This window comes from Galeopterus variegatus, unplaced genomic scaffold (genome assembly GCF_000696425.1).
Source record: "Galeopterus variegatus unplaced genomic scaffold, G_variegatus-3.0.2 Scaffold2048, whole genome shotgun sequence".
Classification (NCBI taxonomy): Eukaryota; Metazoa; Chordata; class Mammalia; order Dermoptera; family Cynocephalidae; genus Galeopterus; species Galeopterus variegatus.
The window spans coordinates 133,780-147,671 of record NW_007728159.1 but is presented as its reverse complement, the minus strand read 5'-3'; positions in this window follow the sequence as shown (position 1 = coordinate 147,671).

Sequence of the window (13,892 nt, the reverse complement as noted above, 5' to 3'; positions counted from 1 at the left end):
ACTTCAAAAAAAAATTGTGGTTGTTATATCTTCCTCTCCCCCCACCAGTCATCTTTTAAAAAATAAAAATAAATAAAAATAAAATTCTTTGACTAAGAAAAAAACAAAACTAAAAAAATGTAAAATGGCCCCCAAGTGTAGTGCTCAAGTGCTGTCCAGTGTTCCTAAGCACAAGAAGGCTGTGTGTTAGACAAGCTTCATTCAGGCATGAATTATTGTACTATTGGCCGCGAGTCCAATGTTAGTAAACCAATGATACATATTAAATAAGGTGTCCTTAAGTAGAAGCACACATAAAACGAGGTTATATATTGATCTGTTGTTAAGATGTGATCAGAGGCTTACAGAAGCCTAATCTTGTGTTTTCCCTAGGAGGAACGGTCTAGTATGTGCTATTTCAGTGTTTTTGGTGATCATGCAGAACATAACAACTTCAAATAATGATAACCAACAGTACTCACATGTACATCTCTGTCTGTCTCACTGGACTGTGAGCTCCTTAGACCAGGGCTCACCTTGGATCACAAGTCTTTGTGTCTCTAGGATACAACAGTGCCTGGCACAGAGTTGGAGTCATAATATATGTTGAAGAGAAGAAGGAAGGGAGGGGAGAAGAAAGAAGCAGCAATGACAGAGGAGGTAGTGAGTCAGAGGAGGTTTAAGACTGGGTGTTTTAGGAGCCAGCCCGTGGCTCACTTAGGAGAGTGTGGTGCTGATAATACCAAGGCCACAGGTTTGGATCCCTATATAGGGATGGCCGGTTAGCTCACTTGGGAGAGCATGGTGCCGACAATACCAAGTCAAGGGTTAAGATCCCCTTACCCGTCATCTTTAAAAAAAAAAAAAAAAAAAAAGTGGGTGTTTTGAACTAGATCCAGGCCTCCCCCTTTTCCTCCAGGGCAGCTGGGCGGGGCTGGGTGGGGCTCACATCTCCAGGGCAACGAAGGAAGTCCCTGATTGCTGTGGCCCTTTCCGGGGTGAGGCCCAGCCAAGGGTAAACCCTAATTACTCACCATCCAGGAAATTGCCTTTTGTCTGGCAGAAATCCCGTTGAAACTGGCCTGGAGTGAGTGAACTGGGTCTCTACCCCAAGGTCATCCAAGGTGGCCTGGATGGCTTAGGGGGAGCCTGAGTTGTCCTCGGGTGACTTAGCATCAGAGAATTAAGGAGGCGCAGGACTGTCTGCCCTTATAGTGGTTCATAAGAGATGGGGAATGAGACCTGGAGCCTCTTTGACTCCCATCTGCCTGTATAGTCAGGACAGCCATTCATCGCAGCACTTTCCCCTTCAGCGACTACCATGCAGCCTCAAAGGATGCCAGTACTGGAGAAGGCATAGAATCACCTAGCCTAGCCCCCAGGCTCAGAGAGGGCAGGCAAGGTCACACAGCCAGCCAGAAGCAGAAGCAGGATAGAATCCAGATCTCACTCCAAGCTCAGAGTTATTTTTGTTTTTCCATCAAATCTGTCACTTTCTTAAAAAACTTTTGTCCTGTGTCTCTCCTCCCCCTTCATTTCCATCAGGCCCAGACTCCAGAGCTAGTTCCCCAGAAGACTAGGCTTTCAGCAGATGGGCTTGGTCATTTCCATTAATACAAAGGGACAACACAGCATGTGGGGGAAGCTGTTCCACTCTGCTATTCCTTAAAGGGACCTGGTGGCATAGGTTAGAGACCTAGATTGTATAATCTAAGCCCCAGCTGATGGGCAGCGGGTTGGCTGCCTTGTGCTTGCACATGCCTTTGGCAGAAAGCTCATTATGGCCCGAGGCAGCCTGTTTCACTTCTGGAGAAAGGTGTAAAAAGGTCTTCCTAGTCTTGAATGGAAACTATCTCCCTGTAGTTTGCTCCCATGGATCCTAGATCCACCCTTTGGCGATTAGACAAAACATCCCCTCTTTCTGGGGGGATGTTTTAAGATAGACCGTGTCCCTAGAAATGGGATCAGGCTTGTCATTCTTCTAGTTATACTTCTTTTAATATTCTGTAAAAAGCATGCATTTGTTTTGCTTTTGTAATTAAAAAGAAACACTTCATATTTTTAATATTCTGTAAAAAGCATGCATTTGTTTTGCTTTTGTAATTAAAAAGAAACACTTCATATTTTTAATATTCTGTAAAAAGCATGCATTTGTTTTGCTTTTGTAATTAAAAAGAAACCCTTCATATTTTTAATGTTCTGTAAAAAGCATGCATTTGTTTTGCTTTTGTAATTAAAAAGAAACACTTCATATTTTTAATTTTTTATTCAAATATAATTTACATACAGGAAAGTACACAAATCTTAACCGTACAGCTCAATTTTTCTATATGTATATACCCATGTAACTACGCCTAGTCCAAGAACATTCCCATCTCCCTGGAAGGTTCCCTGTGCCCCATTTAATCAATGCCCAATCCACCAGAAGTAACCACTATTCTAATTTTTACCACGATAGATTAGTTTTTCTTGTTCTTGAACTTGGGATTCATACTATCTTTTAATTCAATTTTTCCACAAACTTTTTGAAATACCCTTGAATACTTTGTATTCTTTTGTGTCTGGTTTCTTTCTCTCAGCATAATATTTTTGAGATTCATTCATGTTCTGTGTACTAGTACTTCTTTCTTTTTTATTATTACTGGTAATATTTCTTTTTTTTTTTTTCCTTTTTGTCTTTTTTCGTGTCCGGCAACAGATTGCAACCCTCAGTGTCGCGCCTGCACGGGACTGGGACCGGCAATGGGATCGCAACCCTCGGTGTTGCACCTGCACCTCGCTCAGCCAGTGAGTGGAACTGGTCTGTATGTGGGATCCGAACCCTAGGCGGGAGCGCTGCCGCGCTCTCAAGCGGCGCTCTGTAGCAGTGCGCCACCGGGCCGGCCCCGTTACTGGTAATATTTCATTGTATGAATTTATCACAAACTGTTTTATTCTCCTGTTGATGGATATTTGGATTTTGCCCATTTTTTGGCTATTATAATAAAGCTGCTATGAGCATTCTTGTACAAGTTTTTTTGTTTTGTTTTTTTGTGGCTGGCTGGTACAGGGATTCAAACCCTTGACCTTGGTGTTACAACACCACGTTCTAACCAAAGCGCTAACTGGCCAGCCCTTTGTACAAGTTTTGTTTTTTTAAAAAAAGATGACCGGTAAGGGGATCTTAACCCTTGACTTGGTGTTGTCACTGGCCAGCCCTTTGTACAAGTTTTGTTTTTTTAAAAAAAGATGACCGGTAAGGGAATCTTAACCCTTGACTTGGTGTTGTCAGCACCACACTCTCCCAAGTGAGCCAACCAGCCATCCCTATACAGGGATCCGAACCTGTGGCCTTGGTGTTATCAGCACCACACTTTCCCAAGTAAGCCGCGGGCCAGCCCTTGTACAAGTTTTTTGATGGACGTATAAACTAGTCTTTCTTGGGTATGTCTGGATGTGGAATTGCTGGATCATAGTGTAGGTATATGTTTGGCTTCATAAGAAACTGCTATATAATAATTTATAAGAATTCCAGTTACCCCACATCCTCAGCAACCTTGATAATTACAATTTGTAAAAAATATTTTTTTTAGTCATCTTGCTAAATGTTTAAGGTGTCTCATTGTAGTTTTAATTTGCATTTCTTTGATGAGCTATTATTTTAAACACCTTTTCATATGGTTATTGACCATTTGAATATCCTCTTTTCTGAAATTCTTTTTTAAGTCTTTTGCTTATTTTTAAATTGAATGTTTGCCTTTTATTAATATGTAGGGTACTTTGTATATTCTGAACAGGAGTTTTTATCAGTCTATAGCTTACCTTTTTACTTTCTTGATATCCTTTGATGATCAAATGTTTTTAATTTAACTAAGTCCAATTTATCCATTTTTCTTTTATAGTTTAGTGCATTTCGTGATCTGATTAAGAAATCTTTAAAAAAAAAAGAAATCTTTACCTTCCCCAATATAAAAAATATTTTCTTATGTTTTTATTTAGAAGTTGATTATTATAGTTTTTCTATTTAGGTCTATGATTCACTTCAAATTAATTTTTGCATATAGTTTGAGTTATCCAATTATTCCAACACCTTTTATCAAAAGGCCATTCTTCTCCTACTTATTTACAGTGGCACCTTTGATGTAAATCAAGAGAGCATATATGAGTATGTGCAGACCCGTTTCTGGACTCTTTATTCTGTTCCAGTGATCTACTTGACTAGTCTTATTCCAAAAGTACCCTGTCTTAATTACTATAGCTTTATAGTAAATTCTGAAATCTGGCGGTGTAAGTCTTCCAGCTTCATTTTTTTTTAATCAAGATTTTTTGGCCCTTTTATTGTCCATATACATTTTGGAATCAGCTTGTCAATTTACACACACACACAGACACAGACTGCTGGGAGTTTGATAGAACTGCATTGAATCTATAGACCAATTTGGAGAAAAAAATTATAATAGTATTGAACCTTTTAATTCATGAACATGGAATATCTGTTCATTTGTTTAGGTCATGTTTACTTTATCTCAAGCATATTTTATAGTTTTCAGTGTTGAGATCTTGTACAACTTTCAGTAGATTTATTCCTAAGAACTTTATATTTTGGTACTGTTATAAATGATACTGTTTTCTAAATTTTATTTCCCAATTGTTTGTTGCTAGTATATAAAAATACATTTGTCTTGTATATTGATCTTGTATTCAGCAGTCTTGCTAAATTCACTAATTAATTCTATGAAACTTCCAAATTTTGGGGGAAGGGGCAGATAGCCAGTATAGGAATTCGACGCTTTGACAATATTTTGATTATTTTTAAGCATCCTATTCTTTGATTATCACCTCTTATCTTTCTGGCTCACTCTTTCTAATACCCTGAGTTCAATAATTATTCAGCCTCTTATAACACCTAGCCCATTGGCCCTATCACCTTTTTATTGCCCTTCACCTTGCCTGCTTATAATCTTAGATTCCAAGGTCTCCTCACTATTGTTACTTCTTTGTCCTCTTTCCCCTCTATAGATCTTGCCCAGTTACACTCCTGTTTAAATCCAGATCTCAGGCTTAACATGCTTGTCTTAGTCTACTCAGGATGCTATAATGAAATGCCATAGGCTGGCTGTTTTAAACAACAGACATTTATTTCTCACAGTTCTGGAGATTGAATCAAGTGCTGGCAGATTCAGTTCCTGGTGAGAGCCCTCTTTCCGGCTTACAGATGGCCACCTTCTGTGTTCTCACATAGTGGAGAGATATAAGGACACTAATCCCATCATGGGGTCCCCACGCTCATAATCTCTTCTAAACCTAATTGCCTTCCAAAGACCTCATCTCCAAATACCATCCCAACGGGGGTTAGGCCTTCAACACATGAACTTCGGTTGAGGGGCTGGGGAGATGTGTGTATTCAATTCAGTCCGTAGCAATGGTTAAGAAAAATACACAACAATATTGACTAGTTTCACTTTAAATGGGCCAGTAATGCTACTCATTTCTCTAGCATGTTTGTTCTCCCACTCTCTTAGCCATCTATTTCACACTCTGTCTCCTCAAACCTCCCAAGTCTCCTCTCCATCTTCACTGTCAACTGATGATCTTGCTTCTTATTTCATTAGAAAAGCATTCAGAAGAGAACCCCTACCATTCTCCCACCACCACATCCACCTATCCAGTAGCACCTGTGCCCACATGCTTTGCCTTCCCTCTTATTTATTTATTGCAATAGCAGCCTGAATGCCTTTCCCCTTTTAGCAACAAGTGAATTGTCCTTGTTCTGCTCTAAGGCCAAGTCCACAACCCGTGCACCAGACCCCGTCTCCTCTCCTCTATTCAAGCACATTCCTTCTACAATTATTTTATTGCTCTCTTGAATCTTCTATTTTTCCCTCTCTACTGACACACTCTCAGCAACTTACAAACATGCTATGATATCTCCTATCTTAAAAACCAAACAAACCAAACCTCTCCCTTGACAACACACTCTTTTCTAGCTATGTCCCCATTTCCCTAATCCACTTTAATAGCAAAACATCTTAAAAGGTTGACTCTATTCTCTTGTCTCCACTTTCTCTACTCCCATTCTCTCTTGAACCCACCCCAATCCACTTACCCTATCCACAGGGAGTTTTGTAAAACTAGAGCAGAGAAATGCAGCAGTATCTAGAGAGGGGGATGATTGAACTTCAGTCCGATGTTTCACCCCCTCAATTCCACCAAAACTGCTCTCGTCAAAGCCACCAGTGACCTCCATGTTGCTACAACCAGTGGTCAGTTCTCAATTATTCTTTCATCTGTCTCATCTGCAATCTGGATGAACATTATTCCTTGGAACACTCTCTTGACTGGGCAGGGACATCTCCTCATTTTCTTCTTCCTTCCCTGGCTTTTCCTCCCATCTTCCTAACCTCTGCTTGGACTGCACAAGAACCAGTTTTAAACCTCTTCTCTTGTCTGAACTCCCTTCTTTGGTTGGTGGGGTCTCAACCCTATCAGATCCAGTGCCTCCTTTTAATTTCATTTATTTCACTTTCTAAACTTTTCATCATAGGGCCGGCCCGTGGCTCACTCGGGAGAGTGCGGTGCTGATAACACCAAGGCCGCGGGTTCGGATCCCATATAGGGATGGCCGGTTGGCTCACTGGGTGAGCCTGGTGCTGACAACACCAAGTCAAGGGTTAAGATCCCCTTACCAGTCATCTTTTTAAAAAAAAAAAAAAAAAAAAAAAACTTTTCATCATAAATACTCTTAAATATACATACAAAAGTAGAGAGACCAGCACACTGTATTCCCATATACCTGGATTTAATATTTAACAATATTTTCCCCCATTTGCTTTATCTATCCCTTTTTTCTTTTTCTTTGCTGAAGTATTGTAAAGCAAATCCCAGGCATCATGTCATTTCATTCCTAAATCTTTCAGTACACCTTTCTTAAAGACACAGGACATTTTCTTGTATATCCACCATGCCATGATCATACCTAACAGAATTTTAAGTCGTTTTTTGGTATCATTTAATACCCAGTCTATATTTTCTCTAACATCTCAGATATGTCTTATTACAGTGGGTTTGTTCAAATTTGGATCCAAAAAAGGTTTACACATGACATTTTGTTGTGCCCTTTCAATCTTTTTAATCTCCAGCAGTTTTCTTCCCCTTTTTATTTTTCATACCATTGACTTATTGCAGAATCAGCTCAATTGTCCTGTAGAGAGTTACACATTCTGGATTTACTCCCTTTTTATAACAAATCTTTTGTAACTTGGCCCTTTACTGTCCTGAAATGAAATTCAGAGATAATATAACTACTGTGTTAGTTAGGGCCTGGTAGGAAACAGATGGCACACTCAAACTGAGTCCAATTGAGGCAAGCAGACGTATTTGATTTTCCGACAAAACAAAGCACCCTTTTCCATCAGTTACATGGAAGTGGTGCTCCTGGGAAACTCAGTGTATATTACAACCATACAAAAAACTATTTTGTGTTCATATGGAAAATACAGTTAGATTCTAGATTGAGATAAATAATAAACATATTTTTCACCAAATGAATGTCTGATAGGACATTTGAAAATCATATGGAATGTGGAACAGTTTCTATTGTGCAGGGTTGTCCTGCATATTTCAGGATGCCTAGCATCCCTGGCCACACCCACTAAACCCTTATACAGTTCCCTGCCCTAATTGTCATGACAACCTCCACCCCCCAAAACATATTCTGGCAATTTTTCAAAATTTCCTGAGTGGGTGGGTCACATCAGCAGAGAATCATTGGCCTAGGTGATCTCCTCTGGTCCCATGGATTTAAATACACTGATGCCTCCCAAAATATTTATTCAGCCTCATCCTGTCTCCGGAATACACACATATATATTCAATTTCTACTGATGTCTCTATTTACATCACTGATTGGTATCTCAAAATTTACATGTCAAAACCAAAACCTTGAATCTACTCTTCAACACATACACCACATACACCTTACCCTTCTCCTCTCCCAGATTTATTTCAATTTAGTTAAGTGGCAATTTAATTCTTCTAGTTGTTCAGGCCAAAAATACTAGACCCATTCCTGAGACCTTCTCTTTTCCTCATGCCCCACTTCTGATCTATCAGCCAATTCAGTTGGCTCTATCTTCAAAACACATTCCAACCTGATCACTCTTTACCACAACCACCACCACCATCACCATCACCACCACTCTGGTCTAAGCTACTATCATCTTTCCCTGAACTGTTACAACAACCTCCAAAATGGTCATCCTGCTCCCATCGTGGTTCCTGCTTCCTCTTTGCAACATGGAAGCCAGTGTGAGTTCAATGAGATGATGTGTCCACTCCAACCCCTGCAACAGTTCCCATTTCACTTAGAGTTAGAGCCAAACTCTTTGCCACAGCTGCCCAAGTCCTAGGCCACCTATTGCTCTTAGCTTTCAGAGCTTCATTTTATTATCCTAAATATCTCTCAAATCTATCCACTTCCCTACATCCTCACTGCCACCATCCTAGTCCAGACCATTACCATTTCTGGCCTGGGTCAGTACTACAGCCTCCTCAAAGTCTCCTCGCCTCCATCTTGCCTGCACAAAAACATGCTGTCATATCTTCCACATTTAAAAAAAAAAAAGAAAGGAAAAGTCTGTCTCTAGACACTGCTCCATTTCTCTGCTCCCATTTACAACACTCCCAATGGCTAGGGTAATAATTCATGATCATTTGAGGTACTGTTGAGGTGTTGAAACCAAAGGGAACATGGAATGGAGAGTGGAGAAGTTAAAAATTCTGACTATGGCTATGTGACCTGATACAGAAATATCGAGAACATTACAACTATGCATATTTTCTTCTTACCTTGCTGTGCATGTATTTGCATATATTAACCAATTTTTTTTCTCTCTCTTTCTTCACTGTCTTTTTTTTTTTTTAAAAGATGACCGGTAAGGGGATCTCAACCCTTGGCTTGGTGTTGTCAGCACCACGCTCAGCCAGTGAGCAAACCGGCCATCCCTATATGGGATCCGAACCCGTGGCCTTGGTGTTATCAGCACCGCACTCTCCCGAGTGAGCCACGGGCCGGCCCCTTCACTGTCTTATACAGGGAGTATTAGTAGTGGTCAACTCTGTGATTTAGTCTTTCACTCACAGGATACTGAGCTACTTAGCTAGGTACTGTCTTATACAGGGAGTATTGGTAGTGGTCAACTCTGTGATTTAGTCTTTCACTCACAGGATACTGAGCTACTTAGCTAGGTAAGTTGTGACTTACCTAGAATTTTTTTTTTTTTTAAAGATGACTGGTAAGGGGATCTTAACCCTTGACTTGGTGTTGTCAGCACCACGCTCACCGAGTGAGCTAATTGGCTATCCCTATATGGGATCCGAACCTATGGCCTTGGTGTTATCAGTACCACACTCTTCCAAGTGAGCCATGGGCTGGCCCCCTAGAAGAATTAATGCCACTGTGAGACAGATACAGTGACCAATGGGACTTTGTGTCTTCCTTTTTGGGGGAGAGGATGAGCACACCTGTCTTAGTTTTCAAGGGCTGCCATAACAAAATACCACAGACTGGGTGGCTAAAACAACAGAAATTTGTTTTCCCACAGTTCTGGAAGCTGGAAGTCTGAGATGAAGGTGTCGGCAGGTTTTGTTTCTCCTGACACCTCTCTCCTCAGCTTACAGACGGCCACCTTCTCACTGTGTTCTCACATGGCCTTTCCTCTGTGGGTTCGCACCCCTTGCGTCTCTCTGTGTATCCAAATTTCTTCCTCCTATAAGGACATGGGTCATATTGGATTAGGGCCCACCCTAATGGCCTCATTTTAACTTAATTACCTCTTTAAATACCCTATTTCCAAATAGAGTCACATTCTAAGGTACTGGGGGTTAGGGCTTCAACATATGAAATTTGGGGCTGGCCCATGGCTCACTTGGGAGAGCGTGGTGCTGACAACACCAAGGGTTAAGATCCCCTCACGGGTCATCTTTATTAAAAAAAGACAACAACGAAAAAAACAAACATATGAAATTTGAAGGAACACAATTCAGCCTGTAACAACACCTTTATTTATATGAGGGATAGTTGCATTATATTAGGTAGAAGCATAATATTGTCATTAATATTGTCATTTGAAAGGTAAACATGGGGCTGGCTGGTTAGCTCAGTTTGTTAGGGCGTGGGTGCTGATAACACCAAGGTCAAGAGTTTGGATCTCCATACTGGCTAACCACCTTAAAAAAAAAAAAAAGAAAGTTAAACATGGATAGGAGAATGTATATGAATTTCACTGACTCACCAAAGGTGTGGACCATGCCAGATTGCTGGCCTCTCGGCACCGTTCCCACTTCCTTCTATGCTTTCTCCTATATTTTGAGGGCTGGAAGCCTCAGAACTAAATTTCCCAGACTCCCTGGACAACAGGGTTCTAGGCTGTGTTTGGCAAATGAGAGGTGCTCATGTGAGATTTAGAAGGCAGAAGGAAAGGGAGGCCATTATTATTCTATCAGTGGGGAACAGGCCTAGAGCTTGAGCAGACAGCAGATGGAGGTTTGGGGTACAGCTTCCAGGCATCTTCCTGCAAATCACCCACTTTGGTGCCTCTGGCAGATGAAATCATTGGTGGTAATTCCTGTACTTCCTGATTTCTGAAACATTAGCAGATATATTTTTGTCTACAGGATTCTTTGTAAAACACTTCTCAAATTTTTATATTCTCATTACTAAGCCTTCTTCCTCTTCCTCAGTTATACAGCATGGAAGCCCAGCTGGGCAGGCCAGGTTGGAGTAGCCTCATTTTCCAACTAGGAGCAGAAGCAAGGAGCTGCTTCCTCATCACTTCTCATAATACCCTCAGGGCTTAGGTTCTAATACCCTGTCCAAGGAAACTGCAACAGGTGGTTGGGTGCAGGACATATAAGATGAGGGGCCAAACATTGAACTTAGGACCAGGAGACCTTAGTTCCAGGCCCATCACTACTGTGTAGTTGCTACATCAAGGGCAACCCTGAATTCTTGGGCCTTGGTTTTCCTATGTATAAAATAGGAGCAAGGAGAAGAAAACAAATGTGAATAATAGCTAACATTTACATACTGCTGTCTGTGTTCCAGTCATTATTCTGAGGACTTTTCATATATCCACTCATTTAATCATCGCAAAAACTGTATGAGAAAGGTACAATTACATTCCTATTTTGTAGGTGGGAAGCAGATATTAAGAAACTTAGCCAGGCCGGCCCGTGGCTCACTCGGTAGAGTGCGGTGCTGAAAACACCAAGGCCATGGGTTTGGATCCTATATGGGGATGGCCGGTTTGCTCACTGGCTGAGCCTGGTGCTGACAACACCAAGCCAAGGGTTGAGATCCCCTTACCGGTCATCTTTTTAAAAAAAAAAAAAAGAAAGAAATTGAGACCCAGAGAGTGTCAAGAGCCTGTTCATGGTCACACAGAGGCTGAGTCAGGCTTATGACCCCGGCCCACTGCCCATGGTATTTTCTGACTTATTTCCTCCTTTACCTTCTCCCAACTGAAAGCTTGGCTTCTTAGCCTCTCCATGGTGTGGACATTAGGAGCAGGGAAGAAGAATGGTATACTGGGAATACCATCACCAGCCTGAGAGTCAGAAAGCCTGGGAACTTGCTGTGGAACCTTAAACAAGCTTCCACATCTCTCCAAACCTTAGTTTCTCCATCTGTATAATGGGATAATTATATACCTCACAGGGCGGTTTTAAGGGTTAAATGAAAAAAAAAAAAAAGAAAAGAAACTTAGCCAGCTTACCCATGCAATCTGTGTTTTCACTGGGTTTTTAACCATCAAGCCAAATGGCCTTTTGTTACATAAAAATGTATGATAAATGGATATTGGTTTATAGTTTGGAAACGACTGGTTTGGGATGTAGTGCCCTGTGTTCCAAGTTCTTTGGACTCCCCAGATGAAGTAGGAATCCATTGGAACCAAGAGCTAACACCATCAGGAATCACTTTCCTCTTTCTGCACACTGTCACTCAGCTTCTTGTACCACAAGGCAGGTAGAAGACGGCCAACCCACAGCTCCAAAGTATACATCTTCTCTTTTCAACCTCCCCAGATTGAATTGGACACTCCTGATTTTAATTACAGATGTGTGAGAGAGAGACCTTATTAGCTCAGCTAGAATCAGGGAGTGATTATGCAATCAACTGTGGCCAAAGGGCAGAGTCCTGTAGCACACACTGGGTGTAAGGGTACTTCACGTACTTCAGCTCTCTTGACTGTAGAGATATTTAGGTTCTATACCATTTGTTTTATTTTGTTTTGTTTTGTTTCATCTGCTGTGGGACAATAATATGTGTCTCTCCTTATGGGAAAACCTCTTTGTACTCCAGGCCTGGCAGCCAGCCTCAACCTTCCAGCGACAGCTCAGCTATAGTGTTGGGGCCCTACACTAGCAGTCTGAAGTCCTGGGATCAACTTCCAGACCACAACTTACTAGCTGTGTAACCTCAGGCAAGTTATATACCCTCCGTAAGCTTCTGTGTACTCATTTCAGAAAAATCAGAAAATGCTGACACAATTGTAACTAGAAAAAGAAAACCACACTCTTTATCCCCATCTTTCTCCCCTTCTCTAGGCTCCTTTTTATGTAATACCCACAAGTACAGACTGGAGGAGTCTAAGGGTTTAGTTTCAAAGCTTTGGCAGGGCCTTTGTGTCCTTGTGTAGAAAAGTGAGAAGCCAGTAAGAGGTACCTGACTCTTCAATAAGCTTGCTCATTATTCCCAGCAGGCCTAAGAGAGCACAGTTTGAAAGGTCAAGGATCAAAGAAATAAATAATACTGTTCTCCATTGCAAAGAGAAATCCCAACTGCACTTTAAGAGAGGCAGCTTTGCAAATTATGGGAGTAGAGGGAATGAGGTCGCTAGGGCTGGAACTATTTGTGAAACCCAAGAGTGGAGAACTGTATAAACCTCTAGGGGGAAGGTAAGTGAGGAGTTGTTATATAGGACAGGTATGGGGAGAGTGGGTTCCCCCTTCCTGTTCCGACACAGCCAGTGGCAGCAAGGCTACTTCTATTCCACAGGTTTTCTGTGTACCCTCTGAGATTATTGAAAATTGCCTCTAACCTCCAATTCTTCTTTTTTTTTTTTTAAAAGATGACTGGTAAGGGGGTCTTAACCCTTGGCTTGGTGTTGTCAGCATCACGTCCAGCCAGAAAATTGCCTCTAACCTCCAATTCTTCTTCTTTTTTTTTTTTAAAGATGACTGGTAAGGGGGTCTTAACCCTTGGCTTGGTGTTGTCAGCATCACGTCCAGCCAGTGAGCCATCCAGCCATCCCTACATAAGGATCTGAACCTGTGGCCTTGGTGTTATCAGCACCGCACTCTCCCAAGTGAGCCACGGGCCGGCCCTCTAACCTCCAATCCTAAACCCTATGGAGAAAATCCACAGCCTCCTTAAGAATTCTCTGAATTCCCAGAGATTACATTCTCATGTTCTCCCTCTGATTTTTGAATTCCTTCCACATGTATGATCTTACCTCTTTCTCCAAGTTTTACAAATACTACTCATACTAAGCATTCATTTGGGTAGTAGGTATTATAAAAGATTTGGGGGTAGGAGACAGGGAGAAGATGACGGAAATGTTTGAAATGATTAAGTGTTTAAGTTTACACTTAAATTTTGCATAAGGAACAACTCCAATCTTAAAATTCTTTTCAGTTACCATTCTAGGGGTTTCTCACTAACATTTGATCTTACGTACACCCAATCTTTCAGAATTTTGCTAGCTCCCCTTTCTCCTCTTCTCTTTCCCTCTTTTTCTAGAACTGCCTTCTGTACTCCAAATTTGTTTTCCTCTATTGTACAGAGCAATGTAGCTCTCTCCAGTTCTGAACCTTCAACTTGGATATCTAAACCCATCAAGTAGGATCTTATATTTAATGGAATTCACCCTCCT